Below are 24,428 nucleotides of genomic sequence, written 5' to 3'. Positions count from 1 at the left end.
TACACTCCTAAAACATATGTACCCAGTTACCACTTTCTTTCCCAGCACACCTACATTTGTCATCTACATGCTCAAAATTTCTTGAGTGTGCTTGAGTACAGTTTATGATTTGTTTTTAATCTGCCAACTCATTACACTCCCAAAACATATGTTCCCACTTACATCCTTGTTTCTTATCACACTTCCAATATTTGCCATCTACTTGAGGAAAAATTCACAGAATTACATCTTTGTAAGATAAGTTTGCATCCAATTGTTTTATAATGATTTTTCCTGATCCTTTTGAAGGGGAATATCACAATGAAGAGCTTTTCATTCCTAGTTTAGTGAGATGAGGAGGAAGTTGATGTTGAATGCTTACCTTAATATAAATTTGAGTTAACTCTGAGAACACAAAGATAAATATGTTGGATTAGAGACAACTGATCAAAAATGAGATGGAAGGAAAGAAGTGTATTGCCAAGGGAACTGACATATCACTCAAATGGCTTGGGTGTTGATTAGGTGTAGCTGATGTAGATTTAAACGCCAAGAAATTGTTGTTTATCTACTAGCATTATTAACGAATCTTGAGACAAGTAGTAAAGCTGCTCTCTAAACTGAATTTGATATATCGGAGATGGGTGTGGCATGAGTTACATTTTTAAGCACCATTATTATACTGTCACTTATGACATAGATAAACATACATTTATATAAGAAAACAAACCATAGTATCATATATTCACAGTTACAAACAATATGCCGTAAACTCTTGGTTAACCGGAACTCATGCAACCAGAAAAAAAAAAAAAATTGAAGAAATACAGTACAATTTTCATGTGCTGCACTTTCTGTCCTCCCCCCTGCAGAAACATATCTTACGTTTTTAGAGTTTTAAAATGGAAGATAGCAGTAAATTCCCCCTGTCCTCATTCTAGGAACAAGTCAAACCAAATAGTATAGGGTACAGTATTGGGCCTATTTTTAATAGTAACTCTGAAGCAACCAGAAACTACAGTTATCGGGCATCTACCAATCCCCATGGGTGCCGGTTAAGAGTTTACTGTAGATCACATATATTCTTCTGTGCAATTGTCATCAATCCAGTGTTAAATTTGCTCAGTTCCTGCCTTCCCTTAAACCTCATGGCTCCTCCAAAACATTTGTGTCTTTCGGCTTTTCCCGGTTAGGGGTCGCCACAGCGGAACTCTGGTCCACTAATGATTGGCAGTAGATTTTTATGTGCTGGCTTGCCGGGTCTAACGCACAACCTTCAACGAAGGAACGCCCCTTCACGCATGTCACCACGCAGAAGACGTTCTCACTGAGAATCGCGGGCTCCTCCAAAACGTTATTATGCATGTATTGTTCCCACAATTTCCATTTTTTCTCTTTTCTAAAAATCACACTTCAGTTCCTTTAGCTCTGTTACAATATTCACTACTTCAAATATGGTTGGTTTAGACTTTGATTTCCATTTTCTAGTTATTGCTTTTTTTGCAACCACCAGAACAGAGCAGTGGCACAGCGGTAGTGTTTTCGCCTCACAGCAAGAGGTTCTCTGGTTTGATTCTTGGCTGGGGTGCCTTTTGTGTAGAGTCTGCATGTCCTCCCTGTGTTCATGAAAGTTTCCTCTGAGTGCTGTGGTTTCCTCCCATGTTACAAAGACGTGCATCTGGAATGTTTCTCCCCAGGCCTCCGCTGAAAATTGGCTTTGTTCCAAGTTGGACTTTCCCGGTAAACAAATGATGTTAAGTTGTCAATCTCTCCTTCATTCTTGCTGGATGGGTTCGGAGCCGATCCTCGGCTCTGACTCGGCACTTGCTAAGCTCGAGAGCTAATTTTACCAGCTCGAGGCAACCCTATATCCCATGATGCAAGGCGGAGACTATCCAGATCTCGTTTGCCGCTTCGCTTACGAGGTGCCTCTTTTACCAGCTCTAGGTAAGTTTTCTTCATATTAAGACTTTTAGTCTCACCCCTTTTAAATTTCATAACCTTAGTTGTTTGTGAACCTTAACGTTTATTTTAACCCTATTCCCATTAGTGTTCCCTTTTTTTTTCGGGTTATTTATCCCCTTCCCTGGTTAGGCCTTAGGCCTTTCCCCAATTTTTCCTGTCAGGGATTGTGTGTGTGTTTGAGTGTGTTGTATCCCTGTTTAGTTTTTAGTTTATTGGATTGGGTGTTATTGTGTGTGTGTGTCTGTGTTTTTGTGTTTCCTCGACACAGCTATGTCGAAGGACACAAAGGTCTCAGGCTTCAAGAAGTGTGACTCGTGCTGTCAGAAGATGTCTCTGACAGACGGTCACACTTCTTGTGTTTACTGCCTGGGACCTCTGCACCTGCAGGACTCTTGTGCTATCTGTCTTGCCTTCAGCCCAAGAGTCCTGCAGGAGCGCAGAAATAAATTAATATTGAGGGGCTTATTAAAGCCTGAGAGCTCCCTGACTTAAGTCTGCTCCGGGGAAGCCCTCGAAACCTGTGAAGCCTTCGGCTGCAAGTCCCAAGCCGTCGGCTACTGGTTCGGCTTCTTCAGTGTCGAGATCGGCTCCGGCTGGAGCCGATCCTTCCATTTTAGAAGTGTCAGTATCGGCTCCATCCGGCGCCGATACTGCCAGATCTGGACACTCAGTGTCGGCTCCGGCTGGAGCCGACCTATCCTCGGCTCCTTCGGCTCCACCTACCTCTAAAAAGAGATCTCGATCCCCCCATTGGAATTGATACGTTCGGCTCCGAGATCACCCCTGCTCTCGGAGCGGAGCCATTGGAGCCGTTCTTCTCGTTCGTCCAGGCTGTCTGATCACGACCTCGAGAGAGTGGTGAGTAGACTATTAAAGTCTCAGGCATTGGCCCAAATGCTCCATAGCCCGTCTCAACAGACAGTAGCTATTTCACATCCACCTAACATTCCTCCTTCGACTCTCTTACAGAGCTCGGAGCCGGAGCTCCTCGGAGCCGTGACCATTGTGGCGTCGGAACCGATACCTCCTCCTTTGGCTCCGTTGTCCTCCGCTCCGATTTCTTCCTTGAGGCCTTCATTGGAGGGATCCGGGCATCTGGTCTCTCTCGTCGGCTCCGAGGGGGTGAGTGGCATTGGACCCTTGTCCGACCCCGTTCTCCCTCTCGGGGCTTCGGCATTGGTGAGCTCAGCCCTGACATCTGCCTCGGAGCCTTCCCTCTCGGTGAGGCCTGGAGTTCCTATCTCTTCGGAGCGGGAACCTTCTGGTCTCTCTGATGGGGGAGCCTTCGAGGTGATGAGGAGTGTACTAGCCCCTGGGAGTAGTCAACGATCAGTTCCATCAGCTCCTCCCACTACAGTGCCTGCTGACATCTCTTCCCACTCTCTTGCTCCCAGACCCAGAGATCCAAATGCTCAGTTTCCCCATTGGGAATATCTTCCTCTTCCGAGGCTTCTCCTGATCCGTCAGGTGAACCTCCGCGTAAGAGGACATGTAAGAGGAAACATCTAGACTCCCCCAAGTCTATTACATCTGATACTGACTTGGATGAGTCGGAGGGATCCCCAAGGTCCTCCTCTGAGGATGTCTCTTTCTCGGACATCCTTGAACTCCTTAAGCAGAGGGGGAACTGGCCCTCCCTTAATCCTTCTGAGGACGCGTCCGTATACCTGGAGGCGTTCAGATCTCGACCCTCCACCTCCTGGGTGTCTCCGCCTTTCGACCCTGTTATGGACGTGGTGGCTCGGAAGGCGTGGATGGTCCCAGATTCGGTGGAACCTATTCCTAGGAGGCCTTCTAAATTCATTACGGCCCCACCTGATAGGCAATATTCGACAAAAGGTGTCCCGGTTGATGCCATGGTGGTGGCTGCAGCCACCAAGAAGGAACTAGCTGATCCTTCAGTACCTGTCCATCCTCCTAATAAGGATTCTAGGACTATGGACAGGTACGGCAAGCGGATTTTTTCTTCAGTGACCTTTGCCATGCGGTCGCTGAACTACTTGTGTCACTTCACCCGCCTTCAAAGAGATGTTCTTAGAGTTGTGAGAAGTTTTACAGGATCCGTCAGCTGCTGGGTCTCCGGATAAGATTAGCTCACAGCTAGGAATCCTAAACTCCATTAACTCCTCCATGCGGCTCATTTCTTATGCAGCCGATGGAGCAAGTAGAGCCGCAGGCACAGGAGTGGCTTTAAGGCGTCAGTCCTGGATGCGGCTTTGTAATTTTGCAGACCCCTTCAAGGCGTCCTTCACAAACTCCCCTTTTGATGGTTCGACCTTGTTCAGACCTCAAGTGAAAGACACTTTGACTAGATGTGAACAAGATGGCAAGACTCTTTCTGCCGTAGGAGTCCATTTCTCCACCCCTTCAAGACCTTACCCAAAAGGTCAGAAGGGAGGGAAAATGTGGTTCCGCAAATCTCAAGGAGTCACGCCTGACGCACAAGGTCATTTTACCCCCAGAGGCAGAGGTGGTAACAACAGATGCCGCCCTAGGGGCAGAGGGGGTCCACAGAATCAGGGTAGCAGAGAGCCTCTTTCTGACAAACTCTTCCAGCATCCCTGAGATGTTGCCCGATTGTCCACCTTCGGAGGCAGTCGGGGGAAGATTATCGCTGTACCCAATAGCCTGGCTTTCCCTTTCTCAAGACAAATGGGTACAGTCGATTATATCTGAGGGTTACAAATTTCCCTTTATTCAAACCCCAATTCAGCAAAAGGGAACCCTTCCAGATGTTCCACCCGGTCTAAGGGAACTAGCAGTATCAGAAATATCAAAACTTCTAGCAAAAAGAGCCATCCAGCCAGTCCCAGCAGACCAAATAGGATCCGGAATCTACTCAAGGTTCTTTTTAGTACCAAAAAAGACAGGGGACTGGAGACCAATATTAGATCTGAGCAAACTAAACAAGTTTGTAAAGAAAACAAGATGGTCACGCTTCAGTCCATTCTACCCTTTCTGGGCAAGGACAATTGGATGTGCTCTGTAGATCTTCAGGATGCGTACTATCACATAAAAATTCACAGGCGCTCCAGAAGATTTCTCCGCTTTCGGCTGGGGACCAGTCACTTCCAATTCAGGGCCCTGCCCTTTGGACTCACTACAGCCCCCAGAGTGTTCACCAAATGTATGGCAGCGGTTACGGCTCACCTGAGACGTCAAGGATTCCAGGTGTTTCCATATCTAGACGACTGGCTCCTCACTGCCACCACCAGGTATCAACTTCTCCAAGCCAGAGATTACACCATTCACATTTGCAGAGGGCTAGGGATTTCTATAAATTTCGAAAAATCTGCCTTGTCGCCTTGTCAATCTATTACTTTTATAGGCGCAAAATTGGACACCGTACAACTTTCAGCAAAGTTAACAAGACCAAAGGATCTTGGACATTCAAAGTCACGTCCAGGTGATTCTTCTCCGCAACAAAATTCAGGCCAGATTTGCTCTGAAAGTATTGGGTCTTATGGCGGCCGCCATAACACTTCTTCCCTTTGCCCACTTTTACATGCGTCTTCTACAATGGATGCTATTCGCCCAATGGTCCTTTCAACAACTTCCCATGCGTCACAAGATCACAATAACTCCAACTTGCAAAAGGCATCTGACCTGGTGGATATCGTCCCCTCAAGTCCATCAGGGCAGACCCTTTGTTCCTCCTGCCCCGGTCGCCACGGTTACATCGGACACCTCCCTGATCGGGTGGGGGGGGGCATTATCAGGGCAGGATGGTCCATGGCACTTGGTAACCTTTCGAATACCATCTGCACATAAATGTCCTAGAGATGAGAGCAGTGCTTTTAACGTTGCAAGCCCTCAACGACTCTCTTCCCCTGGGAACTATTGCAGTCCAAACGGACAATATGTCCGTAGTGTGGTATATCAACAAACAGGGCGGAACCAAGTCCTATCCACTGTCGAGAGGCTCTTAGACTTTGGCAATGGGCAATCTCTTCTCAGCGGTTTCTGATAGCAACGCATATCCCCGGGAAATCCAACATCATAGCGGACAGGTTGAGCAGAGCTATTTTCATGCCTCATGAGTGGTCTCTCAAACAATCGGTGATGGAAGAGATTTTTCAGGAGTGGGGCCTTCCTTGCTGCGACCTTTTTGCTACACCTCAAAACAGCAAATGCCCAGACTTCTCTCTCTTCCCCTTCCAGACCATCCCCCCAGAGATGCTCTAACCCAAGATTGGCCCCGGGGACTTCTTTATGCCTTTCCCCCCTTTCCTCTGATACCTCAAGTAATTCAGAAAGCAACCGCCTTGAGAGCCAATTGATTCTCATTGCCCCTTATTGGCCTCGACAGATATGGTTTCCATTCCTACATCGTTATCTCTTGGTACAGCCATGGCATCTGGACCCGGTTCCAGATCTTCTGACCCACCAGTCGGGGCAGCTGCACCAATCCATACCTTTTCTCAACCTCACTGCTTGGTTGCTCCACTTCCATCCTTAGCCAGGCTTCCTATGATTTCTAATCCCATCCGGGATATCATAGTAGCTTCCCTTAAATCTTGTACCAGAAGGATTTACACTAGTAAATGGCAACGTTTCTCCTTCTGGGCAAAAGCTAGGAATATAGACCCCTACACTGCTCCGATTCATTCGGTCTTGGACTTCCTAGCTGAGATTTTTCATTCAGGATCTTCTTCTTCCACAATAAAAGTTCAGCTGGCAGCCATTTCGAATTTTCATATAGGCTTTTTGGACCACAACATTATATCACATAAACTTTGCAAGGCATTCCTTCGAGGTATATTTTTACTTAAACCTCCGATTAGAGACCCCCCCACCACAGTGGGATCTAAATTTAATTTTAACATCCTTGATTCTCCCCCCTTTCGAACCTGCGGCTGCCTGTTCATTGAAATTTCTTTCTTGGAAGACGCTCTTTCTAGTCGCCATTACTTCTGCCAGGAGAGTATCTGAGCTTCATGCTCTCTGCATTCGTCCTCCCTACTTAATCTTCCATAAAGACAGGGTATCTCTAAGGACTAATCCGTCTTTCTTACCCAAAGTGGCATCGCAGACTAACTTAAATCAATCCATTGATCTTCCATTTTTTTTCCCAAATTATTCTGGTAGAGCGGAACAAAAATTACATGGTCTTGATGTTCACCGCCACCTCAGATATTATCTAGACAAGAATAAACATTTTAGGAAATCTGATCAACTGTTTCTATCCTATGCAGAGAACAGGAAAGGCTTCCCAGTTTCCAAGGTGACTTTATCTAGATGGTTGTCTTCTGTGATTACTTACATTTATCAGCTCAGAGGCAAAGAGTTGATTTCTAGGCCAAAAGCCCATTCTACCAGAGCTCTAGCTACATCTACAGCTTTTCAGGCTAGACTTCCAATAGACACTATTTGTGCAGCAGCCACATGGGCCTCTCCTCATACCATTGTTTCACATTACAAATTAGACTTGGCCTCCAGAGACAGAGCGAATTTTGGTTCCACCGTTCTCAAGAGTCTGTTCCATTGAGCCACCCAGGATAGAGGTGCTAGGGACGCGGTCCCATCCAGCAAGAATGAAGGCGAGAGTGACAACTTAACATTAAGAAGTTATGTACCTACCATAATGTTCCATGTTAGTTGTCTTCTCTCGCCTTCTTTCTTGCGTCCCGCCCTCCATCCCCCTAGCCTGGTCAGACCGAGAAGATTATGCCTCTTTTAAGAGGCTTTATCCTTTTTCTAGCTAATCAGCTTCTAGTGTCACTAGATTAGGTTGATCCCTTTCAGAGGATTATGATGATTATCATTTTTAGTATTGTTACTTTTTCTTCCTCCTCTACAGTTGGAAGAATATATTCCATTTTTTCCTTGGCTACCAAACCAGATCTGGGTAGTCTCCGCCTTGCATCATGGGATATAGGGTTGCCTCGAGCTGGTAAAATTAGCTCTCGAGCTTAGCAAGTGCTGAGTCGGAGCCAAGGATCGGCTCCGAACCCATCCAGCAAGAAAGAAGGCGAGAGAAGACAACTAACATGTAACGTTATGGTAGGTACATAACTTCTTATTAAATAAATAAAATTAAACTTAATAAGGACTTACATTACCTATGCAATTCAGATCCTGTATCCCAGATCAGAAAATCATTTCCTTAGTTACAAGTTACACCCATTTGCTTACCCAGTATGTCTGGCAGACTACAGTATGAAAACTCATTGCACTCCCAAAACATATGATGTTCAGCATATTGGTCACTGCTGCAGTAGCCTTGGCTATATGGGTTATATCCTGCCAAGGATGTAACAGCCAGCCAGCTTCTAAACCTTCAGGGCACCTTCCACTTGCCCAAACTGTCAAGCAGCTTGAGCTGAGCTAACTAAAAGACATGTTTAGGTGCAAATCTCTTCAGAGATTTACTGTTGCCAGAGTCCACTTCTCTGAAGTTTTCGAGGATTGACTGTCAGCTTGTGCTTTCCTTTGCTGGGCAGATAGTTTCCCTTTGGGAGAAAGAACTTCCATTTTCTTAATTTTGTTTATGTTTTATTACTTTCCTCTTCATGAAATTTATGTTAAAGCTAGGAGTATTTTGTTTTAATGGACTGTCTCAGGACTGCAGTGTGCTTTTAAATGGAGCACTTGTTTTTTCCTGTCAGTTTAAAACTGACTGAAAACATTTTTTTTGTGGAGAAATTATGTATATATTTTCTTTTTTGGGGGTGAGGGGGGCTGGCCCAGTGTTTTGAAAGTGATTTTTACCATTTTTTTTTTCTATCATAAAAAAGCAACTTTTGTGGACTGGTAGTGTTTACCGGCAATTGTTTCTTCTCTTCCCTAGTAAAGAGGAACCATTTTGTCGTGACATTGAAACCGACTGTTGGTCCCCCAGTCGGTCCTTCTTCCAGTTGCAAAAAGGAAATGTTAAGCGGCCTTTGTCACCACAGCAGGCTAGCAACTTGCCTCAGTCATAGGTGTATGTCTGTGCTGTGGCCATGTGTTGCATCTCAGACCACTCATCTTTTAGCCCGTATCCCCCTGGTGTGGCACCTGTAGCCACTATGGACCAAGGGTTAGCCACATCCTGTGTATCTTTTGGGGTCCCCTCAGTGAGCAAGGTAGAGCTACTGCTGTCGGTCTAGGGAGAGGGAGCAGGGAAGGTTTCTCTGTTGTGTCAGAATGCTGTGCCTATCCCTGGGGAAACTGCTGCTGCCATTAATAATGCAGTTAATTTTATTTTCCTGTCAAAATGAAATGGAAAATCAAGCATGCATGTTGTACTCCTCAAATTTCTTTGGATAGGAGTAGTTTACTGGGTCTGGCTCAGGATTTAACTCTGGCTATTGATCCGTCTTGTAAAGTAGTTTCTGGTAAAAGAAAGGAGGATTCCACATTTCCTGAAGGATTCAAGATTCTGAATCTGAAATGAAGATGCAGGGAGGGATACAAATTTCTTCCTCAGATTTCTGATTCAGATTCAGTTTTTATAATAGTCAGTTTCCTGTAAAAAATGTTGATATGATGTATAAAGTTCCTCAGTTTTTTTAATTTTTATACACACTTCCCAAACCTGACCCAGTGACTATAGCATTAGTTGATCCAACTGCCAATAAGTACTTAGTTCCAAGCCTACTCTTTCTGGTAAGGATGGGAAATGTATTAGATAGGGGAGAAAAGTGTAGGGTCTATATCAGAACATTGAAGTTTTAAAACTTCAAGTGTTCTAATATCGACCCGTTTTGAGCGAACACTAAAAATAGTGAAGCTGCAGAACACTGAATTCTTTCCTAGGGAAAGAATTTGGTTGGCCGGTTCTGTGGCTTCGCTGTTTTCAGTGCTGTGGTGGAAATTTACGGGTCGGGTTCAGGTAAGTGTGCGGTTGTGTGGTGGTTAGGATTAGGGCGTGGGTTAGGTGAGTTAGGGTTAGGGGCGGGTTAAGTGAGTTAGGGTTAGGGCGCAGGTTAGGTGAATTAGGGTTAGGGGCGGGTTAGAGCGTGGGTTAGATGAGCGTGCGATAGTGACTGACCTTAGGGTTTGGGTTAAGGTAAGTGGATAGATAGTAGTGTCTGTATAGTTTAGTGTAGGGCTAGTTGTAGAATTATAAGTGTATGTGTGTGTGTATTGATGTTTTTTAGGTGTGCTTGTGTTGTGTGTGTGTGTGTGTTTCGGAATAGCGAATTTTTTCCCCAAGGAAAAAATTTGCTGTTCTGAATGTTTGATATTATGTGGTTTAGATATTTTAGGTTAGATGAAATAGCATTCACTATTTTCATCTTTCAATAACGTGATATAAACGCAAAGTGTATACGTCTGCAACTTTGATTTACAAAATTTTGAATTGTCAGGCTCGTATGTTTATTTATTTTACATTTGTTAACCGGAATAGTCCAACTGGAACAGGTCCATTTTCAGTGGAGGACCGGGGAGAAAAGCTTCAGAGTTACAAATAAGTGAAAAGACTACAATTCTTGCCAACAGCTACACATTACACTGTATATAATACAATGAGCAAACAGTAGTAGAATTAATTATTAATAAAGGCTAGCATAGTACCATACATCTTTTAATCTGGTTTGCATGACAGAAAAATGGCTACGTTACAGAAACATGGAGAGGAGTGCCAGTGGATAAAAGGTGGGTAGTTAGGGGATACATGGGCAGATCCAGGTTTTTCTAAGATTTGCTTTGAGCAGTGATTTGAAGTGGGAGTTTGTGGAAGTATTGGTTATGCTGGAGGGGAGAGTGTTCCAGTATTTAGCTATTTTATAGGCGTAGAGGGCTTTGCCGGTAGTATTGTTGGCAGTGGTGATGTTAAGGAGAGGTTTATTACAAGATCTAAGAGAACGATTGGAAGAGTAGTGGGTTAGTAGATGTTTTAATGATGCAGTTTTGTTTGGGTTGTTTAGGATATTAAAAGCACATGTAAGCTGTTGGTAGTTAAGTAATTGTGGGAATTCGAGCCATTGAAGGTCATTAAGTACTTTGCAGTGGTGGGTTTTGAAAGGGGAGTTGTTTGCAAATTTAGCAATTCTGTTGTAACATCCCTCGAATTTTTCGGTCTGTTTTTCTAATATGGGTAAATATGGGTGCAGCATACAGTAGTGTGGATAAGACATGGGTTTGGGCTAGGGTGATTCTTGCTTTGTCAGTGAGAAAATTGTTGTCTATAAAGAGTACCCATTTTTTTATGGACCTTCTGGATAGTTTGAGCTATGTGAATATCGAAGTACAGATTTTTATTAATCTCCACTCCTAGGAGTTTTGTATGTGTGGTAGGAGAGATGACTGTGCCGTTTCTAGATGTAATTGAGAAGGTTAGGGAAGTGGATCTGGATTTATTGGGGGCAAACAAGAGAAGTTTTGTTTTATTAGGGTTAAGAATCAATTGGATGTCAGAGATCCAGCCTTCTACAGAAGAGGAGTCTTGGGCCAGTTTGTTTAGGGTGGTAAGAGATGGGGCTGCACAGATGAGTGTAGAGTCATTTGCGTATTGTATTAGTGTGGCATGTTTGGAGGTGGTATGTAGGTTATTTGTGAAAATAGAGAACAATAGTGGGCCAAGTATTGATCCCTGAGGTACACCTATAGAGGTAGGGAGGAGGGGTGATAGCTCAGCTTGCCATTGGACCGCTTGCTGTCTATCTGATAGCTTTTGAAACAGGAGATGGTAGGGGAGTTAAAGGATAGGGCAGACTGGGCATCAAGTAATAGGGGATGTGAAACCATGTTGAAAGTTTTAGAAAGGTCAAGGAAGATAGCTGATACAAAGTTATTATTGTTTCTGAGCTGGTTAACTTCATTTATGAAAGACAGAAGAGCAGTAGTTGTGATGTGGTGAGGGCGGAAGCCATGTTGAATGAGGGAAAGAAGATTATGTGAGGTTAAGTACTGGAGAGAACCTGGGAGTGGATACATTTCTCTAAGAGCTTGGGTAAGGGGGAGAGAATGGTTATTGGCCGATAGTTGAAGTCATATGAGCTACCACCTTTATGTAGTGGTATGATGTAGGAGATTTTCCAGATTTGAGGAACATTGCCTTCTTTGATCGGTTAATAAGGATTGAGATGAGGTAAGATAAGGAGTCTGCTGCTATTTTCAAAAAGTTTGCAGGTATTTCATCGGCTGCAAGAGTTGTAGGTTTTAGTTTTATAGATGAGCTTCTTAATTTTGCTAGTTGGAACAGGTGAGAGGGTAAAGGGGGGGATACGTTATTTGAAAGTTTAGCTGAGTTATTTGGAGCGCAATTTTTAGTAGTAATGGGTAGGTCATTGCGTTTGGTGAATTGGCTGGTTAAATTGTGAATTGAGTTAATGAAGTGATGGTTTAATTGGGTAGCGATATTGCTGTTTTCATTATTGGGGGATTTAGGGATGGGGGTGGTAGTTTTACCTGGTCTTAGCAGTGAGTTTAAGGTGTTCCAGAATTGTGAGTTTTTTTGAGTGTTTGTTTTGTAAGCCGAGGAAGTAGTTTTATTTATGTAGTTTTGTTTTTTGGCTTAGTTTTTGAGTTGTTTATAGTTTTGTTTACTTTGGTTGGAGTTGTCTTTTTTTCATTGTTTCCGAGCTGAGTCCCTAGATGTTAATAAGGCTCTTGCATCTCTGCTCAGCCATGGAGCATAGTTTGCTTTGATTCTAATTTTTCTGATTGGGGCAATTGCATTTAGAACTCTGAATGTTTTGTTGAAATATTCTACTGCTTGGTCTAGGTCTAGAGTTTTTAGAGGCTCCCAGTTGCATTGTTTGAGTGTCATTTAGTTCCTCTGGGTCTAAGTTTTTGTTGGCCCTGACTTGTCTATCGACTATGTGCTTTGTGATATTGGCACGTTTCCTAAGGAGAAATGTAGGGAGATGGTCGCTTAGTCCATCTGGTAGAAGTCCTTTGTGATAGTTACATTTGGGATAGTTCACTAATGTCCAGTCAATAATAGACTGTATTTGGGATTTTTTGTCTATTCTGGTGGGTTCTTGGAATAATTGGGCAAATCCATAGAGATTTATTGGAATGGAGGGGTTAGTTGAGTTGCATGCTAGCCAGTCAGTGTTTAGATCTCCTAGTACAATTGTTTCGTGTGTAAGGTTTTGACTGAGCCACTGAAGAATTTCGTCTATAGTATGGGAGTTATTTCCAGGAGGAATATAGCTACATAGAATGTTAATTTGTTTTTCATTGTTCACAGATAGTGGTACCTACGATTTCTGCGTTCTGAAATTTGGGTATGGAGGTTTGAAGTGGGTGGAGGTTAAGTGAATGTTTAAAGAAAATGGCAACCTCACCTCCTTTGCTGCCTGTTCTGTCTAATCTTAGAATATTGTATCCTGGTGGGAGAATTTCATTGTTTGTGATACAAGGTTTGAGACAGGTTTCTGGAAAAAGTGAGAATATCTGGGGAATGTTGAGAAATTCATGCATGTAGGTCTGGGAGTCTGACATACTTCTGGCATTGATATTTATGATCAGTAGGTCTGATTGAGTTTATTTGTTAGAGTAGTGGAGCAGGGTCCTGGGTTTGGGTGAATGTCTCCTGATATAAGGAGTATTGTGCTAAGAATTATTATATCCTTAATTGTCAGTGCTATACTTTTGAAAACTTTAAAAGCGGTTTTCCTGTAGTAAGGCTTTGGAAGGTGGGTCTTATTAGTATATAGTATTATGTTGTCTTTAAATAATGGTGGACAGATAGTAAAGTTGGTATATGTGTTAATAAGTGTTAAAGTATGTGTTGTATAATAGATGGTATTATCTATGGGGTTGAATGTGGGAATGGATGTAATGTAGGTTAAGGAAGAGAGTGATAGTAGGAGGAAAGTTACTAGAAGAAACATGTTAGGGTATAGCAGGAAATAGATGGTGTAAGGCCTTAGGATTGAGAGTAGGTTCTAAGGTATGGTAGTAATGAGAGGAGTACAAAAGTATGTGTAATTTCCTGGGGGTGTGGCCAGTAGTAGTAATTGGTGGAGGGAGGTGATCAGGTGACGAGGAGCACAAATATATTTGGATGATGTGGGGGTGGGTGAGACTTTGGGGGTAGGGGGAGCGGAGTGAGCCAAGTGGAAGCGAGGCACAACCCGACCGGGCTATTAGAGCCAATCAGTATGTGCTGTTAATGTAAGTTCAAGCACACAGCTTACCAGGGTAAGGTCTTGTGGTTGTATATTTAAACTGCTATGAGTTTATACTTGACACTATATTCTAGTTTGAGTGAAATAAAACACTACACACTATTTTGTACAATACCTAAGAAACCTATGCAATACTAGCTAGTGCTTCTGGTTCCCGGAGGAGGCAAAGCAGTTTGTTCTGACCAGTTTTGAACATTACGAGGAATTTTTAACTGCATTTTCTTCTTGTGAAGAAATATCTGCTTTAAATAAGTCAGTTTCTCCTGTTGCACAGGTCACTAATTGTTTGTAGTGTGTGTATTACTCTGATACTTCCTTCAGGGCGGTGGCCACTGGTATGGTTTTGAGGAGGCTTGCATGGCTGCATTCTCAAAACCTCCCAGATGATTTTAAAAATGAGATATTAAATTGTCCTTGGGACAGAGATTTAGTTTTTGGCCCTTCTGCAGAGGTCATCAAAAAGTGTGATGAAAGGAGAAAGCTGATCCACGAAATATCTCCGATTTTTCAGTCATCCTTTTCCAAATTGTTCAACTTATTTTTTAACTCTTCATCCAGTTTTGGCAAAAAAGATGATAAAAGGTGTGAACAAAATACAGGTAAACAAGCATTTAAGATGATGTGGCAAGGGGGTTCCAAAAGGACGTCTCGAACCTCCCAAAACCAAGAATGGGACAATCCAAGTCTGAATGACAGTTCGAGACCTTGTGACGGTGGTATCTGAAATCTCTTTGGTCCCAGCATCAGCACCCTTTGTCTTTGCAAGTCCTTTTGCTGAGGTTTGTCAAAAGGGAAATCTTTTGGTGGAGACCACAGATATCCTTAAATCCAAGTCTCCCCTTCTTCCTGTCTGCTCCAAAGCAGTCTGCCCCCAAAGATGCATTGAATTTTGCTTGGAGAACAGATTCAGGGAGTTTAAAAGTGCAGAGAGCATGGGACAGCAAAGACAGAATGCAGGCACATAAATATCAAGGAGATGCTTGCCCTGATCAAGGCACTCCACTCTTTCTGAACCATCTTTGTTCCCATGGGACCTCTGAGTGGTTACAGACAACTCCACAGTCACGTGGTACATTAGCAAGCAAGGTTGCACCTCTTTTTCAGACTAGCCATGTTAGCTTGGGATACAGCTTCACAGCCCAGTCTGTCTACAGGCATCTTACATTCCTTTGAAGCAAAACTGTGTGGCAGACAAGCTGAGCAGGACCAGGGCAGTCCCTCAAGAATGAAAACTAGATTGAGATCTTCCAAGATTTGATCTATCTGTGGGGAGTCCCTCAAGTAGACCTCTTTACCTCTTCTCTGAACAATCAACTGACAAGGTTCTGTTACAGGACTCCACACAAGAAGGCCTGGAAGACAGATGCCTTTTCTTTTTCTTGGGCAAGAATGGTTTCATATTCCTTTCCAATCTTTCTACTAATATCCAGGGTACTTCTGAAGATTTGGAAGGAATCCCCCAAGATCGTTATGGTGACTCTCTTCTGGCCCAAGCAACTGTGGTTCTTCCTTCTTTTGGAAATGGGCAATTACCACAAGCTTCCTCACAGACTAGATCTACTCCCACAAGAACAGGCATGTTCGATACATCCTGATGTCATTCATCTTTAGCTGACTGCCTAAACAATAAGGTCTTAATTCCTTTTAGGAAGTAGTTTACTGAGGACATGCAGCATGGAGGCAACAAAGCATGCTCCTGGAAAATCAGTTATTAGCAAATGGAAACGTTTTCTAGTTGGCTTCAACAACATAACGAGCACCGATTCAGGGTTAGTTGTTCTCTGGGTTTACAATATCTGTTTATTATCCTATGTCCGTTCTTATTTGTCAGGGTTCATTTGTCAACTATTTCAGCATGTTTGCCCATGGATCCTCATCTTTCAATGCAGTCTCATCGTTAAAATATTCTTAAAAGGGGTTTTGCATAAGAAGCCTCGAAGAGAACCAGTGGCTATCCTTGGGATCTTAATTTTATGTTATAGAAGCTAACAGTTGGTCTATTTGAACCAGGTAATCTGGCTGACTTGAGGTTCTTAACATGGAAAACAGTTTTACTGATTGCTCTGACCTCTGCAAGAAGGGTATCTGAGTTGCAAGATCTTAGGTGGGTCAACCCTATCTAGTTTTTCAAAGGGACATAGTTTCTTTGAAAACTAATCCTTCTCTTATGCCTAAAGTGGTATCTGAGTTTACTTTAAGTCAAGCTGTCCATCTCCTCGTTCTCTTTCCTGAACCTAAAAATGAGGGAGAACGGATGCTCCATATCTTGAATGTCCATAGACAACTTAAGTACTGTTTTCTAGAACTAAATCAGTTCTTCAGATCAATTGTTCATTTTTTGTGAGGGTAAGAAGGGAGAATCTGTGTCAAAACAGACTATTACAAATGGTTGTCTAAGGCTTTTACCTTTTGTTATACTCACCATAATAAAACTATTCCAGTCAGGGACAAGGCCTAATCTTCCAGGGCCTTGTCTTCATCTGTGGCTTTTTGGAAAGGGTTGGATTCTACAATTATTCTAGAAGCTGATACTTGGTCCTCTGTACATGTTTTCACAAATCAATATAAGCTTGATTACTCCACTAGGTCCAGATAAAGCTTTGCTAGGATAATTCTTCAGGGGCTCCTGGATTCTTCTCCTTCCTCCTCCCAAATATAGTTAGCTAATGTAATCCACCCATATAGTTAAGGTTACTGCAGCAGTGATCTATATGCTGAACATAATATAGTTGCGTTGAACTAACCATAGCGGTTTATATTTCAATGATCACTGCTGCAGTAGCCACTCCCTCCTTCCACCTCCCTTGTTTTTTGGTATGTTTTATGCCATTATATGGCCTTTTTTTTTTTTTTTTTTTTTTCCTGTTCCTAGCATTGTCCATTCAGGCTCAGCCTCCCTCCCTCTCTCTCTTGGCAGGAAAGCTTTGAAGGGCTTTGTGTTCAAACTTGTATTTTAGTCCGCTCGGCTTGAAAATATGGGCACGTGGATGGTGCCCTGAAGCTTTGGAAGCTGGCTGTTTTGCCCATTCACAGGATAGAACTTGTATAGTTAAGACTACTACATTAGTGGTCATTTGAACAACTTCTGTTATGGCAAGTTCAAGTTAAACAACTGTACTTTCTCATTTACCACTTCCTTCCTCATCATACCTCCAGCATTCTACATCTGCCTGAAGAAAAATTCTTTGGAGTAGTCTTCTTCTTTCGGCTGCTCCCGTTAAGGGTCGGTACAGCGGATCATCTGTTTCCATTTCTTCCTGTCCTCTGCATCTTGCTCTGTCACACGAACCACTTGCATGTCCTCTATCACCACATCCAGAAACCTTATCTTAGGCCTTCCTCTTTTCCTGTTACCTGACAGCTTCAATCTTAGCATCTTTTTCCCAATATACTCTGCATCCCTCCTCAGCATGTCCAAACCAATGTAATCTTGCCTCTCTGGTTTGTCTCCAAACCTTCCAACTTGGACTGACCCTCTAATATACTTATTCCTAATCCTATTCACCCTCATCACACCCAGTGTGATCTTAACATCTTTAACTTTGCCACGTCCAGCTCTGACTCCTGCCTTTTTGTCAATGCCACTGTTTCCAACCCATATAACATAGCTGGTCTCACTACCCTCTTGTAGACCTTCCCTTCCACTCTTACTGGTACTAGTCTGTCACAAATTACTCCTGACACTCTTCTCCACCCACTCCATCCTGCCTGTACTCTCTTCTTCACCTCTCTTCCACACACACACACCATTACTCTGAACTGTTGATCCCAATTATTTAAACTCATCCACCTTCGCCACCTCTACTCCATGCATCCTCACCATTCCTCTATCCTCCCTGTCATTCACACACATATATTCTGTCTTAGTCCTGCTGAACTTCATTCCTCTCCTCTCTAGAGCATATCTCCACCTCTCCAGGGTCTCCTCCACCTGTTCCCTACTTTCACTGCAGATCACAATCTGCAAACATCATAGTCCACGGGGACTCCTGTCTAATCTCGTCCGTCAACTTGTCCATCACCATTGCAAATAAGAAAGGGCTCAGAGCTGATCCTTGATGTAATCCCACCTCCACCTTAAACGCACCCATCACTCCCAATGCAGACCTCACCGCTGTCACACTACCCTCGTACATATCCTGTACCACTCTTACATACTTCTCTGACACTCCCGACTTCCTCATACAATACCACAACTCTTCTCTAGGCACCGTCATATGCTTTCTCAAAGTCCACAAAGACAATTCTTTGGAGTCTGCTTGGAGTATAAAAATATGTATGCAAACACTGAAATAAAAATTCTGAATCTTCTAGACTTTGTTGAATATTTGCAAGCCATACATATTTCCTTCTACTGTTTTTGTGAATTGTGTATCTAATCTTTCCAATCCTTTCTTACCTCCTATGATTGATTTCTATAGTTAGTGAAATATTTTATATGCCGTATTAATTATCTGTTTTTTAAAAGCAGCTTCTGTTCTCGAGTCAGCTAAAAACTGTACTAGAGCAAGTCTTTCATTTAGGATTCCCTTATTCCTTTTTTCTGTCTGTACTCTGCTATCAATGCCTGATAAGGAAGACAGTCTGTAGCCTGGAATGTAAATGTCTTCTTGACCTCTTCCCATTCTGTTACCTTTCCGTCTCTAGTTATTTGCTCCCAATACCTTGGTTTCTTTGTCAGTTTTCTTCCAGTAAATTCCATTCCCCTCTTGCCTATTCTCTGTACCACTAATTGCAGTCATCCCAGTTGGCAGAATCTTCTTTCTCCATTCTCCCTTATTTTCTCTGCCAATGACTGTAAATGTATTGCAAATAACAAAGGGAAAGAGGACACCTCTGCCTGCTTCCTCTGTTTAACACAACTTCATAGACAGGAACCCTTCCTCTTTAATTTTTGCCTCCATTTCCTCTTATATCTTCCTAATAAACGTTATTGTATGAGGGGATGCAAAATGCTTCCATTGCCGTACTTTATACTATCAGATGCTTTCGCTGCATCAAGGACCCCCCCAACCACAGTGATATTTTCTTACATTTTGCTTCCCTCTGGATCATGATTGTTCTATTAATGTTGTAAAATGTTTGCCTCCCTTCCACAAAACCATAATGATCCATATCTATCAGTTTTGGAAACGCCTTTGCCATTCTTTTAACTATGATGGACTTAAACACTTCATAATCATAGTTTAAATTTTAAATAAGCTTATATGAAGCTGTGTGAAATTGGTCTTTACCGTCTTTAGGTATTACAGCCATCACAGCTTTCTTCCAGCATGTTGGTGCTTCCCCTCCTTTTAAACTACCGTTAAACAAAACCTTCCAGATCTTTAGCACATTCTTCCCTCCTAGCTTGCAAGCTTCCACAGTGATACCATCTATTCCTGGAGACTTTCATGCAGATTGATTCATATGTCACATTTTTATGTCAATTCCTCCTATCTTAACTGTTAATTGCTGAGCATCATCTACCTCTAATCTTGGCATACTTAAGTCTACCATAAATATTTCCATTTGCTCTTTTTTGTGATTTCCTTATTTCTCTGCTTTATAAAAATTTTGAAACTATCTCTAATGCCTCTACAGGATCTTTCATTATTTTTCTAGTTGCAAGCTCTGTAAGTTTAGCAACATCCCTGTCTACATTCTGTTGCCTAAGTCATTGTGCTAAACATTTTTGTGCACTGGAATTGTCAAAAAATAGTTGCTTAACAGCACTCTTCCTAGACTCGTGCATGTTATCCTGATACTCCATTATTTTCTCTTTAGCACTCTGCAGTTGGGCGTCTTGTTTTGAGATTAACCTTATTTTGCACTACTTTAACCTTTGTCAGCCCTTGTAAATAATTCTTGTTAGCAGTGAATCATATCTTTTTTTCTTTTATTTCTATCCTGTCTTTAAACTACACTTTCATTTTATCCCAGTCAATCGATATACCTTGTGAAGATATTGCTATCTTCTCTAATAACTGTTGAATAATTTCCACTACCCACTCCTTAAACTCCTCTCTAACAGGTAGGTGGGGAAGTGCCAGTGTTTCATTTTTACTTCATTACCCTGCATTTTTTTAGTTGATATTGGAGCATGATCTGAAATAGTCATTGGATATGTCTAAGCATTCATTTAAATGCACACGTTCCTCTGAAATATAATTTCTGTCTAGTCTAGCCCATGTATTGTACCATGGGGAATGACATGTAGATTCTCTGAGTTCCTACTAGTGAATTAATGTCTTCTATGCCCAATATTTTCATAAATTTCCTCAGAAATCTGTCCTCTCTTGTTATATTTTCCCTTTTAGGTCCCCCAGATACATCCTCACTGTTACAAAGCAAGTTCCAGTCCCCACCTGTAAGTAATTTTCCCTGCTGAAAGTTGATTATTTCTCCTAAAATTTTCTAAAGCTCCATAACAGCAGTTTTAGATAAAATGTAAATATATGCCAGCATAATCCTACTCCCTTGCGAGTAGCCCCTTAGTACCACAAATTTATTATTATCGTTTGTTCTTCTGTCACTATTGGAGATTCTCTAGCAATTAATGTAAGTACTCCCATTTTCCTCTGTCATTCTGCTGAAGGTCCATCCTGAAATCCTTTCTTTATCAAATTCACATTTACTTCTTTCCATATGCATCTCCTACAGCATTACTGTTTGCACTGTGCACTTACCATTAAGTGCTTTCACCTTTTTGTAAACACCTAGGAGACTACTCTTGTTCCAAAATGGGCATGGAGTATTTGCCAGTGATATGTGAGTGGAGGACCTGGCCTACTCCGACCTACATCAGGGACCAATGCTAATGGTGGGAAGGATGTTCCCGTATTGGCTAGTGTGTGCCTGCCATAATGCCCAGCAGCCCTAGGTCAGTAAGCTACTGTCCAGCCGATGTCCATTTGCCCAGCTTGGGTTACCTGGGATAGCTCTGTTGAGCTGAAGCTGGACACAAAACCAATCAGACTGCCAAATATGAACTCAGAATTGCTACACTTAGTGTAGATTCACTTACAGGGCAGAGCTTGGAAGTGCATGGCATGATGGCAAGGAGGATGCAGGGCATCCTATGCATCTAGAAGACAAAATGAATGGGCACTAAGCTTGGGATTCAGAGTGTTCTACTCAGGAGGCGGACAGGCTAGAAATGGTGTGGGAATTGTGGTGAGGGAGAAGCTTCAGAAGGCAGTGAGATATGTCATCAGAATTACTGAGAGACTCGTGGTGATCAGGTGTAAAGGTAAAGTAGTTGAGGACGCTAGAGATCATTGAAATGATGTGCCTGAGATGGGTGATAAGGATGCACACTGCAGGACAGATGAAGAAATGACATAAGAGCAGAAGCCAAAGTAGCTACAACTGCAAAAAGGTCAAAGAGAACAGATCATGGTGGTTTGGTCACATGTGCAGAAAAGCAGAAGACAATTTGGTAAAGAAGATTTAGGACAGAGGAAAAAGGCAAGAGGAAACGAGGGCATCCAGCAAAGAGGTGAATGGTTTGTATAAGAGAAGACCTGTGACAGGTCAGGCATGAATGCTGAAAAAGGTAGTAGAGTGGCATTGAATAAATAGAGATGGAAACAGTTGATATGACACCTGAATCCCATGTAGAAAATGGAAAAACAAGGGATGATGATGATTCCCACCTGTTGTATATAACAGCTTTTTAAAATGTCTATTTCCAGCTTTTGTGTTACATGCATTCACTGATGTGTGTGTGTACGTGAGTCGAGGGTTTATTAACCTTACATATATATTAGTATATAGAGTTAGTTTCCCTCGGGGCCTACCCCACCCACTAACTTCGGATTTTGCTACTGGATTTGACTAAAACACTATATACTTGTGGTACCATCCTTAGTGTTTTTGGCTGTGACTGTCTTTTAACAGGACTGTGTAGATATATATATTTAGATATATAACATTACTGGATTTGACTGTTTTATACTTGATAATGTCTGAAAAAGCAAAGTCAGGGTTCAAAAGGTGCCAATGTGGACAGAAAATGTCTGTCACAGACAACCATAGCTCCTGCGTCTACTGTCTTGGCCCTCTCCATCTGCAAGAAGACTGTTCCATTTGTCATTCTTTCAGTGGAAGGGTCATGACAGATAGGCGCAGGAAGCTCATGGACAGAGGCCTTTTGAAGCCTGCCTTTCAAGAGGCTCTTGATAAATCGGACCAGTCATCTAAATCCTCGAAGGAGTCGAAGACGTCGGAGCCCATGTCATCGGCTCCAAGCTCTTCGTTTAAAGTTCATTCACCGGTTCCACAGACCTCGGGGGCCGAGTGTCGAACTTCTGTCTGTCACCGAGCCTCGAGTCTTGGAACCGGTGACGGAGCTCCCACCTCCTGTGCTTTTGAGGTCGGCTCCGTCTTCGATTCCTTCAACGCGTTCTTCTAGACCCCTCTCTGACTCTGACGTAGATCGTGTGGTGCAGAAGTTAATGGAGAGTACGGCCTTGTCCAAACTCATCTCAGTCTCCTCCCAGTTGGTGTCGAGACTCGAAGGCCTTCCCTTATCTCCATCTGTTCCTCCTCCGAGGCCTATTCAGCCTTCGGAGCCGGGAGAGGCTGAGCTGATGATCGTGGAGCCCTCGGTGCCGGAGCAGTCTTTCTCTCGGTCGGCACCGTTCACCTCGACTCCGGATCCATTACCGGAATTGTGGAGCCGACGATCTGTCCTTGGTTCCGGGACCGAGAGTCGAACCGATGTTTCGGTTCTGACTCTCCCTCTCGGTGCCTCGGCACGGATCAGTTCAGCTCCGTCCTCGGGGTCGATGCCCTCGGTCCCAGTCTCAGGGATCCCTTCGCCTTCTTCGGAACCGAGGGATTCCTCGACTCGGGACCCGGGGGCCTTCGACCTTATGAGGAAGGTGTTGTCGACTCGGACAACCACTTCAGCAGAGACAGCCTCTCCTTCCCATAAAGGCCCGTTATCCTCCTCTGCACCCACGGCTACTCCAAAGCGTCCAGTGTCTGAGCCGCTCCCAGAGGGAGCCCCTTCTTCCTCGGAGGCTTCATCGGACCCCCGAGGAAGTTCCGAGGAAAAGATTGTGTAAGAGGAGACACTTGGATTCTCCACAAGAATCCTTAACATCGGACACTGACTTGGATGAGTCAGAAGGGTCCCCAAAATCATCTTCGGAGGATGTCTCCTTTTCTGACATCCTGGAGATCCTGAAACAGAGAGGTGATTGGCAGGCCCTACCCCCTTCTGAGGATGAGTCAGTCTTGCTGAAGGCATTTGGTGCTCGCCCTTCTTCCTCCTGGGTCACTCCGCCCTTCGATGAGTTGATGGATTTGATTGCTCGAAGGGCGTGGGAGACACCTGACACAGTGGAGCCAGTCCCTAGAAAGCCTAATAAATATATTACTGCCCCTCAAGACAAGGCTTATCTCACAAAGGGAGTTCCAGTGGATGCTATGGTGGTAGCAGCTGCCACTAAAAAGGAGATGTCTGAATCTTCCTCATCTGTCCATCCGCCTAACATAGATTCTAGGACTATGGACAGGTATGGGAAGCGCATTTTTAGTTCAGCGGCTTTTTCCATGCGATCGCTGAACTATTTGACACATTTTGCACGTTTACAGAGGGATCTAGTCAAAGAGTTGGGAGATACCCTCCAGGGTACTACAGATGCTGCTGTTGCGGAAAAAGTTACAGCACAGCTCAATACCCTTACATCAATTGTGAACTCGTCCATGAGGCTCATCTCGTATGCAGCCGAAGGATCGAGTAGGGCTGCGGTTTCAGCGATTGCTTTTCGTAGACAATCCTGGATGCGCTTATGTTCCTTTGCGGAAGCCTTCAAGTCTTCCTTTACTAACGCCCCATTTGATGGTGCCGCTCTCTTTGGCCCCAAAGTAAAGGAGACCCTTACCCGGTGTGAGCAAGAGGGAAAGACTCTGTCTGTCTGCTGTCGGAGTCCGTTTTTCCACCCCATCCAGACCGTACCCCAAAGGGCAACGAGGTGGAAAAATGTGGTTTCAAAAACCCCAAGGCTCTTTCCCAGGCACACAGGGTGATGCCCCCTCCAGAGGCAGAGGGGGGGGGGCAGAAGTGGAAGACGTTGCCCTGGCGGCAGAGGGGGTCCGCAAAACCAAGGTGACAGGGATAACACTCCCTGGGAAGCCTTTCCAGCACTCCTGAGAGGAGGCCCGACTGTCCTGCTCTGGAGGCAGTCGGGGGTCGCTTAGCTTTATACCCTCAGGCCTGGCAAAGTCTTACCTCAGACGAATGGGTAAAAAGCATTATTACCAGAGGTTACAGAATTCCATTTCTATTTCCCCCATTACCGCAAGAGACTCCCAGATGTACCGCCCCATCTGCGAGATCCTGCAGCTATAGAAATTTACAAGCTGCTAGAAAGAGTCATCCAACCAGTCCCGGCGGACCAAAGAGGATTCGGAACTTACTCAAGG

The 24,428-nt window shown here is 43.6% G+C and overlaps 1 protein-coding gene and 1 long non-coding RNA gene across 2 annotated transcripts in view; both read left to right on the top strand.

The window, feature by feature from the left end:
- PTCH1 (patched 1) overlaps positions 1–24,428 on the top strand; it is a gene marked incomplete in the record, with an annotated part of 1,119,051 nt that overhangs the window by 351,093 nt on the left and 743,530 nt on the right.
- The window catches only part of LOC122791568, a 108,513-nt gene that overhangs the window by 52,009 nt on the left and 32,076 nt on the right, over positions 1–24,428 (top strand). The window lies entirely within an intron of this gene.

The sequence above is a fragment of the Protopterus annectens genome, chromosome 17.part0 (assembly GCF_019279795.1).
Source record: "Protopterus annectens isolate FY-2018-M chromosome 17.part0, PAN1.0, whole genome shotgun sequence".
Taxonomy (NCBI): Eukaryota; Metazoa; Chordata; order Ceratodontiformes; family Protopteridae; genus Protopterus; species Protopterus annectens.
Note: the sequence above shows the minus strand (reverse complement) of the source record. Positions and strands in the feature narration are given on the sequence as shown.